Consider the following 14058-nt stretch of genomic DNA (forward strand, 5'->3'; position numbering starts at 1 on the left):
TAGGTGCATATACAGTATACAGTATACGGCACTTTCTTGATATTATAGGGCTTTGTTTATATGACAGCTTATTTTACTAGTGGTCATCAATTAGCTATTCATCTCTGTACTAGTAAAAGACTCTCCCACCTTTCGCTCAAACAGAGAAGTCCCCTTAGCGCATGTTGAGGGAAGCAACTGTAACTTCATCGTGGCTAAACAGGTTTCAACAAGCACGCTATTGCAAAAGTTAGTGAGTTACCAAACCCCCACCCATAGTACTGTAGGAAACTAAAAAACATTTTTTATAGGGGTAAGTAAAAGAAACACTCAGGGAAAGTTGATTTCTAACCAAATACAAGTAGAGAGAATATCCCTTGTCCCATCGGATTACTTACTGTAACTGTGTTACAACTGTGTTAACCCTCTAGCTCCTATGCACTTTCATCCTTATGCACTTTTATCTCTTCTCTCTTCTATCTTGCTATCCTCCTATTCTTCTCATCCGCACATCTATTGTCTGTAAATATGTTCTAATTTAATTGCCGTTTATACATTTTTTCGTTTAAAACTTTTATTAATTTTTTCTTGTTATTGCTGTACTGTTTTAACCTGGTTGTATGTCGCTTTGGATAAAGGCGTCTGCCAAATATAAATAAAGTAAAGTAAAAGTAAAGTAACTAACCCCTCTTAATCTACCACCCCCCCCCCACCCAAAAAAATTGAAGAAAAAAACTCTGAAAAACGAATGCTACTCTTACTAATGCTACTTTATTGCTTCAAAAGTGGAACTGTTGTAGATGGTGTTGCATAGCAGAATGTGATATTGTAAGTCGCTTTGGATAAAAGCATTTGCTAAATGACATAATGTAAATGAGAGAACATGTTACGGAGTACAGGAGTATACAGTATATCAAACCAAAAATGAATTGCCATGTAAAAAGACACCCATAGAAGTACAGTGTGAAGATAATAATTGCATGACAATAATTAACACAAAATGAAGACATAGTTTAAATACCTGGCAAAGACTTCATGAGGTTTGTCAACTCTTTCTTTGACTCCTCCTTTATTTTCTCGGCCTTCAGAAGTCGCTGAGGAATGCCTGTTACTACAAAAAGAGAAATACAGTGCTAAGATTTAACCAAAGACAGAGGCTGGATTATTGACTTTTCTATGTAGAGCAGTGGTTCCCAAAGCGGGGTACGCATATGTAGAGCTACTACAGGGGGTACTTGAGAGCAAGGGGGGAAATTATTGGCAAATTCACTTTCCCATATCTTCGGGACACTTTCAGTCTCATTATCCAAATCCCCATAAGTATTCCGACAGCTTTCCTAGGGCCCAAACGGTTAATTTAACTTATTTTGGATTTTTACACTGAAGCTGTTCCAAATGCATCGCTTGGCCCCTGTTGAATCTCTGCTTAAACAAACGTAGTCTTTTTTTCAGAGATGTGTTGACACTGCTTATAAATGCATCCCTGAGGCATTTTTTCGGCATTTTAGAAATTTATTTTCAGTAGTTCTTACATCAGCCCATAATGGATTTAATTCACAGTTCCAAAAAGCTTTACCTTTTAGTTGATGTCCTAGACTTGTAGGTAAGCCAGAAGTCTTAGTGGAAGAGTGTCTATCTATCTCTGCATAGAGAACACTGCACAGTGAACTGTAGCAGAGATCCACATCCTCCTGATTACCCCAACAACCCATATGTCTGATAATTTCTAGTAAAACAGTGCAACACAACTCTGATGAAAGAAAGTTATCAGGGAAGACTCTAGGTCGCCTACTTTTATTTAGATCAACTGGGGGCTGAACTGTAGGGTACCTTTGAGCATTGGCTTTAAATTTAGGAAATGGTCAGGCACTTTACACCGATCCCCCAAGTCCCTTCCCCGTGCAGCGCCTTCGGGTGATAGGTAGCATGAAAAAGTAACAAAAAAATATTGTGAAACTCGGTGTTCAAATCTTAAAGCAAAAATATCATCTACTGCCTTATCAACAATGTTAACCTTGAAATACTGAAGTAACTCATCCTTAACAAAAATACCAACCCCACCCGAGGCTTTAATATGCAGATTCCTATTTTGTCAAGTCCAGCCGTCCAAAGCAATTATAGTGTGTATCACACACACACACACACACACACACACACACACACACACACACACACACACACACACACACACACACAAACAACTCACTTTGCTTCTGTTGCACTTTGGCAGAGTAGTGCAGGAGAGCATCTGTAAGGAGGTCTGGGCGATGAGATGGGGTCATCTCCTTTGTGATTTTTCCAAATTTTCGCAGGTAGGACCACAAGCGCTCACTCTGCTCCCCATCAGCCAGTCCTGTTCCCTTGTGGAATCGAGTGTTGAACTGGAACTGTAAACACGACATAAAACATCTGTAAAATATTAATCATGCTTAGTTGGTGTATTCATGTCCTCCTCAACGACTTGCCCGATCATGATCAGGAAATTTCAGGGAGCCAACACGGCATAGTTAGAGACATGGATCAAGGTTAATTACTGTTACAACTATGAAGAAATTATGATGAGAACTAGCAGGCTCACAGACAATTAAAAAGAGAGAGGCTTGAATGTGTGAACACTTCTCAACTGTGCTGTGGTCTCTTACCTTCTCTTATGCAATACAGCAAAAAAAAAGTACTGTGGAGACACAATGCTACCCTAAATTCAAGCACCTTCAATGTCTATTTCCACAAACTTTTAAGGCATAGATTTCAATGATTTTAAGGACCCGTGGGGACCCCGAGTCTAGTGCGGTAGTTTTTTGTACTTATTAAAGCACAGTCTATGGAAAATAGACTGTGCATCAGGCTCAACTAGCAAACATCTACTTTCTGATCCAGGTAGAAAATGTTCCTAACCTGACATGCAAGATTGTGCCCATAAGAATGGAACACTGGGACAACAAAGTCCTTGTTGTTCATCAGGTCAGGATAGTGGCGCTAAAGAAATGGCAGAAAAAGTAAAGAAAACACAACTTTAATTCATAACTACACATAGTCAATTGACTGATCCCACACCCTCTTGACCCCAGCAAAGACATTTTTGACTTATCCCCCAGCTCTGTAACAAAAACAAGGTTGCATTTGGTTCCAGGTAAAATGCTTTATTACCTGCTTCCATCAAATCAAGGGGGAAATCCGGAAGTAGGACACAGACAGACAGAGGCAGACAGACAGTCAGTTACAGATAAGCAGGCAGACAGAGAGACAGACACAGACAGAGGGAGAGAGACAGACCGAGACAGACACACAGAGATAGAGACAGACAGAGATGCAGAAATTAGATGGATATATAGTAGGGGTGGGGGAAAAAATCGATTCACCTAAGTATCGCGATTTTTAATGTCACGATTTTTTGGATCGATCTTTTATTCCAGAATCGATAATCGCAAATTAAAATTTTTTTTTTTTTTTTTTGGTGCTTGCAGTCAGGCCACTCACTGAACAGCAGGCCAGGCGCCGCCTACTGGTTTACTAGTGGTTTTATTACTTTATTAGTTAGTCTGAAGTAATAATTACACTTCAGGGTTAAAGTGGGTGCATCTCATTGTAAAATTGGACTTCAAACGGCCCAAATCTGGCTTCAAACGGCCCAAATTTCACGCGCGTTGGCCCATATCGGCCTGGCCTGCTTGGTATCTAATGCCCGGCCTGAATTATGATCCCAGTCCGCCCCTGTTTTTAACTATATCGCCCAGCCCTACTCATGATATATAATATACAGTCTCTAGTGTATGATTCAACTTTTCCCATGTTCTAATCTAGTGTAAAAAAGCAAACAAACTGAAAAAAGAAAAGAAAAAAATAAACAAAAATCGCAATAAATCGTAATATCGAATCGCAATAATCGTAGAATCGCAATACTTAAGAATCGCAATATAAATCGAATCGGCACCCAAGAATCGTGATAGTATCGAATCGGGAGATAAGTGAATCGCCACAGCCCTAATATATAGATAGATAGATATAGATGCAATGATTTTAAAACCTTTCACATTTGCTCTGCAATAGTAACTTAAATATGTAGTGTTACCTGTAGGTGGGGTTTGAGTTTGCACGCGATGTCGTACATGAAAACCATTTTCAGCTGGCGCTCCTCCTGCTCTCTACTGAATTCCTTCAGCAAGAGGACAGCATTTGACAGTCTGAAGAAATTAAGCAAAAAGAGTTAGATTTACACTGCTCCTAGTTCTAGGAAGGTTCCTAGTAGAGGATGGGTCAAATGCAGAGGATGAATTTCCCCATGGGGATAAATAAAGGATAACTTAACTTAAATCAAATAAATGATGTATTTAAGCATATATTTAGCATTAGTTCTTGCAAAAATCAAATACCTTTCTCCAGATTTCAAGTTTAGAAACTTGACTGGATGCTCATGCCTGCAGGTGAGCCCGAATACGCCAGTTTCATCCAGCTTTTTGAACCTGACTCTTGACCGGATTGCACTCCCAGCATGGAATCCAGGACACCCCCCCTTTGAGGGGAAAAGACAGAATCCTTTCATCACTAAGCATGTTACATTGATTTGACATGAGTAACAAAGCAGATCGCTTTCTTAAAACTATCACATGTAGGTGGAATTCTTCTCTCAAATGAAACTATAGTCCTACCTCTGGTTGAGGGTTTGCATGTTCAACAAAACTGTCCACTTCACTCTGATTGAGGAAAAATCTATCTTCATGTTTTGGAGGCTCAAAACTTTCCCCTGACGACTTTTTCCGTGGAAGTCCAAACAGCGCGTCGGCAGCCACACAGAGGGTTCCATTTTCCTAATATAATACAAGCAATGATTAAATATACGCACATGAAATAATAATGCACATCCAGACATGCCATAACAATTATTACTGTACCTTTGGACACATGGGACAGCTGGCTCCATCAGTCAGTCTTGGTGCCAAAACAGAGCAGGCCATCTGCTGGAACTGCCAGTGCCTGAACTCTTCATAGCATTCCTTCACCAAAATGCTATACAGTTCAAGCAGCTAAAACGCAACAAAATAGGAATTTGAAGATTAATAAGATGCCAATAATGTGAGCCCTGCTAATGTGGTAGAAAAGGAATTCCATATTCATAACATAAGATCCACCTGAGTTGAAGGAAAGGCTTCCTGGATCGCTGAAATGATTCCCCTCATGGAGACCCCACATTCCAGTTGGAGAAGAGAAATTAGTCTCATCAGACTCAAGGATATGGCTGTTTGTGGGCGTCTGGGTGAAGCTGGCCACAACCCCAAACGGATAAGAGTTGCATGTTCTGATTCGCACATACAGAATGTGCAAACAACAACATGCATTCTTGCTGCAACAAAAAGGATTTTACAAATGATTAATCTTTCAGGGGGCTGTGTTTTTATAATTAGTGTGTTAGATTAATTGTTCCGACTGCACATTATGATGCTCTGTGATGCTACATACTGTATCTTGCTGTATACAAAATATAAACATTGTTCACACTGTAGAAATCATAGAATCAAGCACTTTTGTCCAGAAAATCTGGTATTATATGGAATATTGACAAAGAACAGCCAATAACTGTGTATTTTCTATGAAAATACATGTTCCTTACATAAACTAGACCCTGCATGTCTCTGCTTCCACAGCATAGCTTAGTATCAAATAGTGGTCCAGAGTTCTAAACGTATGCTTTAAGTTGTAGTTTTAAACACTGATCAGAACACCTTTTTTTAAAACACACATTTGCAGTATTCTGAATAGGTTCTGCCATGGAACACCAAAACGGAATACCTTTCTGATCAAATACATGCAGCTGTCGTTTGTAGGATGTCATGCAGGTGTGTCCATCATGCCTTTTCCAATCCCACCTGAAGCCATTTGGCACCCTCTTCACGTATGCGTTACCCTATAGTAAATATACCATAAAGAGCTGACATGTTAATATTTACTTCAATAGAGACAGTCTGCATGTTTGGGAACGCCCATACAGGCTCTAGGAACGCCCACAATAGACGCTGGGTTAGCTGGTTCAGCCTTGCTGGGGGCGTGGTCAGGGTGGGGTAAATTCCCCCGTTCTATCCATTCAGCAAAGTTATAATTTAGCTGATAGCCCAGCCCAGGCAGACACGATCGGGGATTTAACCACCGAAGTAAACGCACATCTGAGCAGACGTCTTGTGTTCTGCTCTAGAACCCCCAAACATGTAGTTTAGAGCCACAGCACCGTCTTTTGGTGAGTCAGCCCATGAGATATATTGGCGGTTTTACCCCACTCGCGCACCAGCCGTTTAACATTTTGTGGGCGTTCCCAGACATGCAGACTGTCTCTATAGAGGGTATGCATGTGATGTCACAGAGGCAGAAGTCACTGTGGGGTCACGCCCACTGAGTCACAGCAAGACTGAGCTTGAATGCAGTAATCAGCCTAGATAACTGACACCTGCTGCTCAGGGAGGAACTTGACACTCATTTTGACACTAATGCCTACCCCACACTACAGGATAATTTGCAAGATTATGGCCAAGATTCCCCCCTCCCGATTTTCTCGGGGGTGCTCCCGATTTGATGCGCGTCGGGCAGATAATCTTCCCAAATGATCCTGTAGTGTGTGGGGTTCAAAGATTCACAATCGGGAAGACTGCCTCTTCCCGATTGTGAATCGGGCATATCTAACATGTTAGATATTTACAACCCGACAGGCGATTGCATCTTGAGCAGAGAGCCAGTAGTACACTCACAGAAATGACTAAACAGTACTTTTAAGATTTATGTAATTTGATTGCATGTCAAATTCACATGAATTTGGATTACATATATTTTATGTAAACGTGCCTAACAAGTTCCTATGCATTTGGATTACATAGATTTTATGTAAATGCGAGTATGGATTTGGATTACATAGATTTTATATAAACAAACTAATACACTTCATGTAATGCATATGCCTATAAGTCAAATATAAATGAAATAAGTATAACTAAGATTTATGTAATAGTATTTGATAAACATAATCTGTCCTAAATACAAAAAGCAGGTTGATATATTTATCATATACCATAAATCAAAATACATAGAATTTATGTAATAGTATTTCATAAACATAATCTGTCCTAAATACAAAATGCAGGTTGATATATTTATCATATATCATAAATCAAAATACATAGAATGTATGTACTTTCTATTAATATACCAAATGTATATTAAATGTATAACCTGATATTTCTAATTTCCCAAAAAAGAACCGTCAGACCACCTTAAATATTTAACAATTTATTTAAGCTTCAATAGCACAGGACATAACAGAAGGTGCTGTTTAACGTCAGAACTTTTGTCACATCAGCGATATACAATGATACGATTTTGATTCAATTCAGGCATCTTTGTTCGATGAGACTGTGTGGTGGCCTGCAGAAACCCTTCACGTCGCTGTTGCACATTGTTGGTAATGAGCCAAAGGAAGTTGAAATGAGTTTTGTAGGTATTGAGTGATTTGGTTACTTTCGCTGTAGTACATCATGGTACAGCATGGTGAATAATTGTTTTCATAAAACAAAAGGTAAAGTACCGGTAATCATTTTTATGGTTTTGGTGCAATGACACTAGAAAAAACAAAATGTTTAAAGCCGTTTTTCTCATGTTTTACTTTTAGACGCATCACAGATTAAAATACTCATAACTTTTGTTCTTTTTTTGGTCATTCAAAAAGTCAAAAATATATAGGGGAGTTTCTAATTTCTGAAAATATCAATTTAAAATGTCATGTGAAGGGTTTTTGCAGGCTACCACACATTTACCACACCCATTTGCCACAATCATTACAAAAAGGATACAAAATTGACCCTGTAAAATGCAATTATTTTTTTTACAAAAAATGCCTCTGGGAAAATCCCAATAAGAAAATACATAAAAATGTAAACAAAATGTGAGGCCCAAGGTTAATAAAGTGCTGCATTCCTGGTATCCAATTTTGCAATTGGGATCCAAAACATTTTTCACACATAGGCAACAAATAAAAAGAAAATAAGCCCTATAAAGGCAAAGTGCTCTCCATTTACTGTAGATTCAAAACACGTGTCACAAGGCTTAGGTGAAAAGCTGTGCCATAACACTTCGCTGCTTGTTACATAAAACAAATGTAAACATCCCTTTCTGCAGGAATACAATAGTCGCTGAAGAACTGTGCTTAACGATTATGTGAAACACTGGAGGTAAAATGGTTAAATCAATCATGAGCACTGTTCTGTCACAGGGTAAATTGCTCATGTTGCACAAAACAAATTGTACAAAAAATGCCTCTGGGAAAATTCCAATAAGAAAATACATAATGTAAACAAAATGTGAGGCCCAAGGCTAATAAAGTGCTACATTTCTGGTATCCAATTTTGCAATTGGGATCCAAAACATGTTCCACATGTAGGCAACAAACAAATCTTAATAAAGAAAATAAGCCCTATAAAGTGCTCTCCATTTACTGTCGATTCAAAACACTTGTCACAAGGCTCAGGTGAAAAGCTGTGCCATAACACTTCGCTGCTTGTTACATAAAACAAATGTAAACATACCTTTCACACACAAGTTGAACATTGAAGGTAACTGGTAACTGATATTCACAGCAGGTCAACCACTTTCACACATTTTCCATAGAGAAAGCTTCTTAATTTTTAGTATTTAGACTTCTAAGTAGTAATTTTAAGTAAAAGTCTGTACGCGAGGGGGCAGCATCGAGGCCAGTTGCTCAAATGGTCACTTGAGACTGGCTGCAGAGCAAATCTGTCCCAGTCACCCCATGTTAAAATGCCAGAGTTTACAGCATATGACAACTGTACGGGGAGGGGTGAATTTTAATCACATTTTTAGAGTAAAAGTTTTAGAGTAAAATTTATGAAAAAGTACTGTTTCGGGCGTCATTGATCACCTGTCCAGTGAACACGCAGCTTGCCGATCACAGCCAATAGCTGGCGGCTCTGTAGGAAAGCACTGGTCTCGCGCGAGAAACAAGATGCAGCATCCAAAATGCCAAACAAGTGTTCAAATTGAGAGTCCAATAGTCAGTTGTGTCCAGACACTTCAAATATGCAGTATGCAGAGCATAAATCAGTCCGCCCCCTCAAAAAAGGCATGTCCCAAATCCATGACACATCTAAGGGTGAGACAGTGTATCAGGCCAATTAGTCAATCACTGTGCATCTTGATTTTAAGTGCTTGGACCTTTGGGGAAAGCTTGGAGGGGTCCAGTCCCATCAGGATTTTCTGGAACACTTCAAATGTGCACTTAAGGGGCAGTGGGTACTGTAGGTTCAGTGCATAAATCAATCCAAAAAGCATCATGCAGCCATGGGTGACACTTGGAAGGTTCTGGAGAACTTCCACGCCTTCGAGTACAACACCAACATCTGCAAACTGCTCATCTCCAGGACCTGCACCCCTCACCCGAATGGCGTAGATGCCCATTGTTGTGTCTTTGATGTTCGCCTTCGCCTCTGTAGATTGGATTTCCTGGAGGATAAACAGAGAACAATGAGCTGTCTCCCAAAGCTGGTCACATTGTGACATTCAGAATGTTTTGTAATGTTCTGTAATGTCAGAAAAACTGACATAACAGATATAGAATCATTCAAATACAAAATAATGGACAAAAAGAATTTGTCAGAACCTCACATAAAAAAAAATGAAACATTAAAAAACTGATTAGAGCACTCAACAGTTTAGAACAGTGGTTCTCAGTGTGGGGTCCGGGGATCCTTGAGGGCGTTCCAAGGGGTCCCCAGCAAATTGTTAAACTTCAACCATTATTTAATTTGCAAGAAGTGAACACAATCAGATAATGTAAAATTATAGTTATCTCTACCTACAATACAGTCATGGAACTATGGTCAATATCCAATCTGACAATAACTTGAATTACCCGCCTCATGGTTTGTTTGTTATCTTTTTTTCCCTGATTTTTTATCCCATTTTATCCCCCATTAGTGCTCGCTTGATTTCTCAATTCTGGTTGCTACTCCATCCTCTGCCGATCTGGGGAGAGCCGAGACTGGCTCCATGCTTCCTCCGAGACATGGGCAGTCAGCCAGCCGCTTATTTTCACCTAACAGAGGAAGCTTCACCGGTAGGACATAGCACGTGGGAGGTTCACGCTATTCCAACCAGTTCCCCTCCCTCTGACCAGGCGCCCTTAACGACCAGAGGAGGAACCACATTAGCAACCAGGATATTGCAATTTTTTTGTGAAGGGGGTTCCTATATGAAGGAAACCCCTGGGAGGCACGGGGAGAACATGCAAACTCCACACAGAAAGGCCCTTTAGACGACCCCACCCGGGCAGTGGGCACTCGAGGACATGCGGACGGGCACGCATTCCTTTAGCGGTCACATCGTCCCAGGTGGGAATCGAACCCACGACCTTCGAGCTGTGAGGCGATAGTGCTTACCACTGCACCACCGTACCTCCCCTCGCCTCATGGTTTTATGCCTCCATTGACTTTTACCTGATACCAGTGAATAATGTGCAGCAAGAAACATGCCATTTCACTTAGAGGAGTACATAGGACTAATATAGAGCCTTGTCACATCACCTGAAGCTCAATATAAGCTAAACTAATGAGCTACCAGAGGAACAGGACGCCACACTCCCTGTCCTGGCTGTCATCCAGGAAGAGGAAGTGCACAGGGTGGACTAATGTGATTATTAGGTCAACTTAAAGGATTTTTGGTGTCTGCAAAGGTGACCCCATTTCCAGTCTTTGTAGAATGACCCAAGATAATTTTTCCCAGCTACAGTGGTAAGCAAAACATTGTCAAAGTGAAGTTGACCATTACACCTGTGGATATAACATGTTATTACTTCATAATAGACCATTTTGCCATAATTAACATACAAAATATTGAGTTATGGCCAAAATTGTGTTTTGTGAGGTCACAGTGACATTGGCCTTTGATCACTAAAATATAACCAGTTCATCCATGAGTCCAAGTGGATGTTTGTGCCAGATGTAATATAATTCCCTCCAGGCATTCCTGAGATAGAGCGTTCACGAGAATGGGACAGACATGAGATCACAGTGACCTTAACCTTTGACCACCAAGATCTGTTCAGTTCATCCTTGAGTCAAAGTGGAAGTTTGTGCAAAATTTTAAGAAATCCCCTCAAGGCTGAGAAATTGCATTCACGAGAATGGGATGAACGTTGAGGTCAGTGACCTTGAATTATGACCACATCCAAAAAGCCTGAAAAATAAAATGATTTAAAGTCACCACCTCACACAACTGAAAGTAGAATGCTGACAACTCAAAGTAGAAGGCTGACTCCCACCTCAGAGCAGAGCATCTGTGGGGGTATCTGACTGCCCTCGTCCATGTTCCCTGGAACCATGGGCAGAGGGCCGGGAGGCTCCTTCATGTGAGGGATAAAGAAAAATTAGGAAGAAAGAAAGAAAATTATGCTAAACCTGAGGAATGGAGAGGCATTCATGAACATGAAGTGAAACATTATATATATATATATATAATATATACATATATAATATATAGACTGTTTTCACCAGAGCGCAACCCCACAGCACTTCCTTTTTCTCAGCATTCGGCAAACTGCAGAAATATTCACTCAACATTGTTACTTTTGTTTTCGCCGCTCAGCTGTATAGACGGTTTTCACGGAATGGTCAATCCTGCACTTGAATGTTTTTTTTGCTTTCATGTCCATAGCAAACACTGCAACAGGAAGTGAGCGGGGGTCCCATTTAGAATGTTTTTGTTGTCAAGTTAAAACCGTCTATACATACACACATATATATATACTTTAGTATACAATGTAAAAATTAAATTGTATTGTTATTAATTTAAAGTAATGGGTCAACTTAGTTCATAGGACAATACTTTTCAGTTTAGTGAAAGAAAGAATGTTATTGGTGCATATTAAATTTAAGTCAGCCATTGCTGTCAAGACACTTACATGTTCATTGGTTGGTACTCCTCGGGGTTCAGAGTGACGATGTGAGGACTTGCGAGGAGGCAGCACTTCTCTCACAGCAGCCTTTGACCTGACATAACGAAAAGTAGTGTTACAGTGACATCAAGGAAGACACTACTTTGTTTTTTTACTTTACATGTATACAGATTTTTTTTAAGTTGAATGTGGGACAGAACACAGTAGTTAACTACATTATATGGCTGCTGGGATATGTATATTAGGGCTGCCATAAGCGATTATTTTGATAGTCGACTAGTCACCGATTATTTTTAACGATTAGTCGACTAATCGGATCATATCGCACAATTACTCAATCGCTCTGATTTAGCTATCATCAGCTTCTAAATTTAGCTTCAAGTTGTTTTAAGCATGTGCCAAATAAAAATAAAGACAATTAATGATGATAATTCACTCAAAAATAAAATTTTCATGAACTTTAAAGTTTAGAGCATGTAGCAGCACATTTATTTCTGGCATCAATGTACTTGCATGTAATAAATGTAATATAGTGCAAATTGCAAAGTACACATTGAAATTGAAAACATATAGTGCAATGAAATATGTACTATAGAGACAGTCCGCATGTCTGGGAAGGCCCACAAAATGTTAAACGGCTGGCGCGCGAGTGGGGTAAAACCGCCCATATATCTCATGGGCTGACTCACCAAAAGACGGTGCTGCGGCTCTAAACTACAGGGTTGGATCTATTCATGGACATCGAAGCTATGACACTAGTCATGTGGTGAATTGAGTGCACTGCACACATCCTTATTTGGAAAAGCACATTCAGGTGCATGCAAAAACAAGCACAAACATTTTTCTTGTGTCATGTATGCAAATAGGAAGATGTTGGTCACCAAGTGTTAAAGGGCGCTTTGGAGGAGGATGGCATTGTCCTTGTTTAAGGGGCACTTCACTGAAAAACAATGCCGATTTATTTTTGCAGCCATTCATTTAGCTCGACAGTTATTGAAAGTTGATTTGAGTTAAGTTGATGCCAGTGATGTCATGAAAATAATTATAATTAATACAACCCAATGATGTAGTGCTTTCTGATGACATCACTGGCATCAACTTATCTCAAATCAACGCAATAACTGTCCAAATAAATGAATGCCTGCAAAATGGTTTACAGATGTGTGAGATCATGTGCAAAATAAATCAGCATTTATTTTTTCGGTTTAGTTTCCCTTTAACTCATTGAGTGCCATGGACGAACATGTTCGTCATTTCAAATAGTAACGTAGAGTGCCAAGGACGGACATGTTCGTCAATTGCGTTTTTTGACGGGGGGATGGCGATCTAAGCCTCTTACATCGCCTCTTACAATATTGGAGCTATTGAATGTGTCTAACCTATTTTACAGAACCCTTAGGTGGCGACAGTGCTCTCCAGGTTAACAGAAAGGCAGAGAAAAACAGAGAATAAGTCGTTGGGGAAACGGAAATCGCATCGCATCCGTATGCATCGATATGCATGAAGCATAACGTTACTGCAGCTGTGCCTGCAGCAGCCAATCTGCTCCCACAATTGAGCCGCTCCGTGTCGGTTGCGACAGCACATCTGCATGATCAGCCGTGGAGTTGTTATTATTCTCAACTGGAAGCATGGGAGCCGGTGACAAACACACGCAGAACGCTGTAAAAAAGCTGGATGTCGCGCACCCTTCACTGTGCGCACAGCAAACTCAGCAGAGAGCCACCACAGACACGGAGGAGGAGTGTGCAGTTGAGGCGGGGCGGGGCGGGGCGGGGGTGGGGGGGGGGGGTTTGGCACGCAGAGCAGCACACAACACCCAGACAGACCCAGGCAGCAGGACAGGATTGACAAACGCAAGCCAGAATATCCGATGCCCACCAGCAGCAAATCAAGACCAGCAAGAAGCTGCAACCAGCAGCGCACGCAGGGGCCAGCGCTGCTGGTTGTAGCTAAAAAATATTATTCTGCCAAACAAAATTCCCTGGCCTTCACTGTTTTATTGAAGGAAATTATTTTTGAGGTGTGACTACATTAGAAAAGATTAGCTTCAGAGTCAGTGATGTGCTTGAAATGTTTAATTTCACAAAAGGCCCATCATCTCAGCTTCTAGAAAAAAATTGCTGTTTTTGGATGAA

General features: G+C 40.4%; 1 long non-coding RNA gene across 1 annotated transcript; it reads right to left on the reverse strand.

The window, feature by feature from the left end:
* Positions 1–9388: 9388 nt before the first annotated feature.
* On the reverse strand, positions 9389–12023 carry LOC310800822. The gene is made up of 3 exons (XR_014553905.1): positions 11927–12023; positions 11288–11368; positions 9389–9471 (listed from the first exon to the last, which is right to left on the reverse strand). It is a non-coding gene; the product is annotated as an uncharacterized lncRNA (long non-coding RNA).
* Positions 12024–14058: the final 2035 nt, after the last annotated feature.

Source organism: Poromitra crassiceps (genome assembly GCF_964638095.1).
Source record: "Poromitra crassiceps genome assembly, contig: HAP1_SCAFFOLD_91, whole genome shotgun sequence".
NCBI lineage: Eukaryota > Metazoa > Chordata > Actinopteri > Beryciformes > Melamphaidae > Poromitra > Poromitra crassiceps.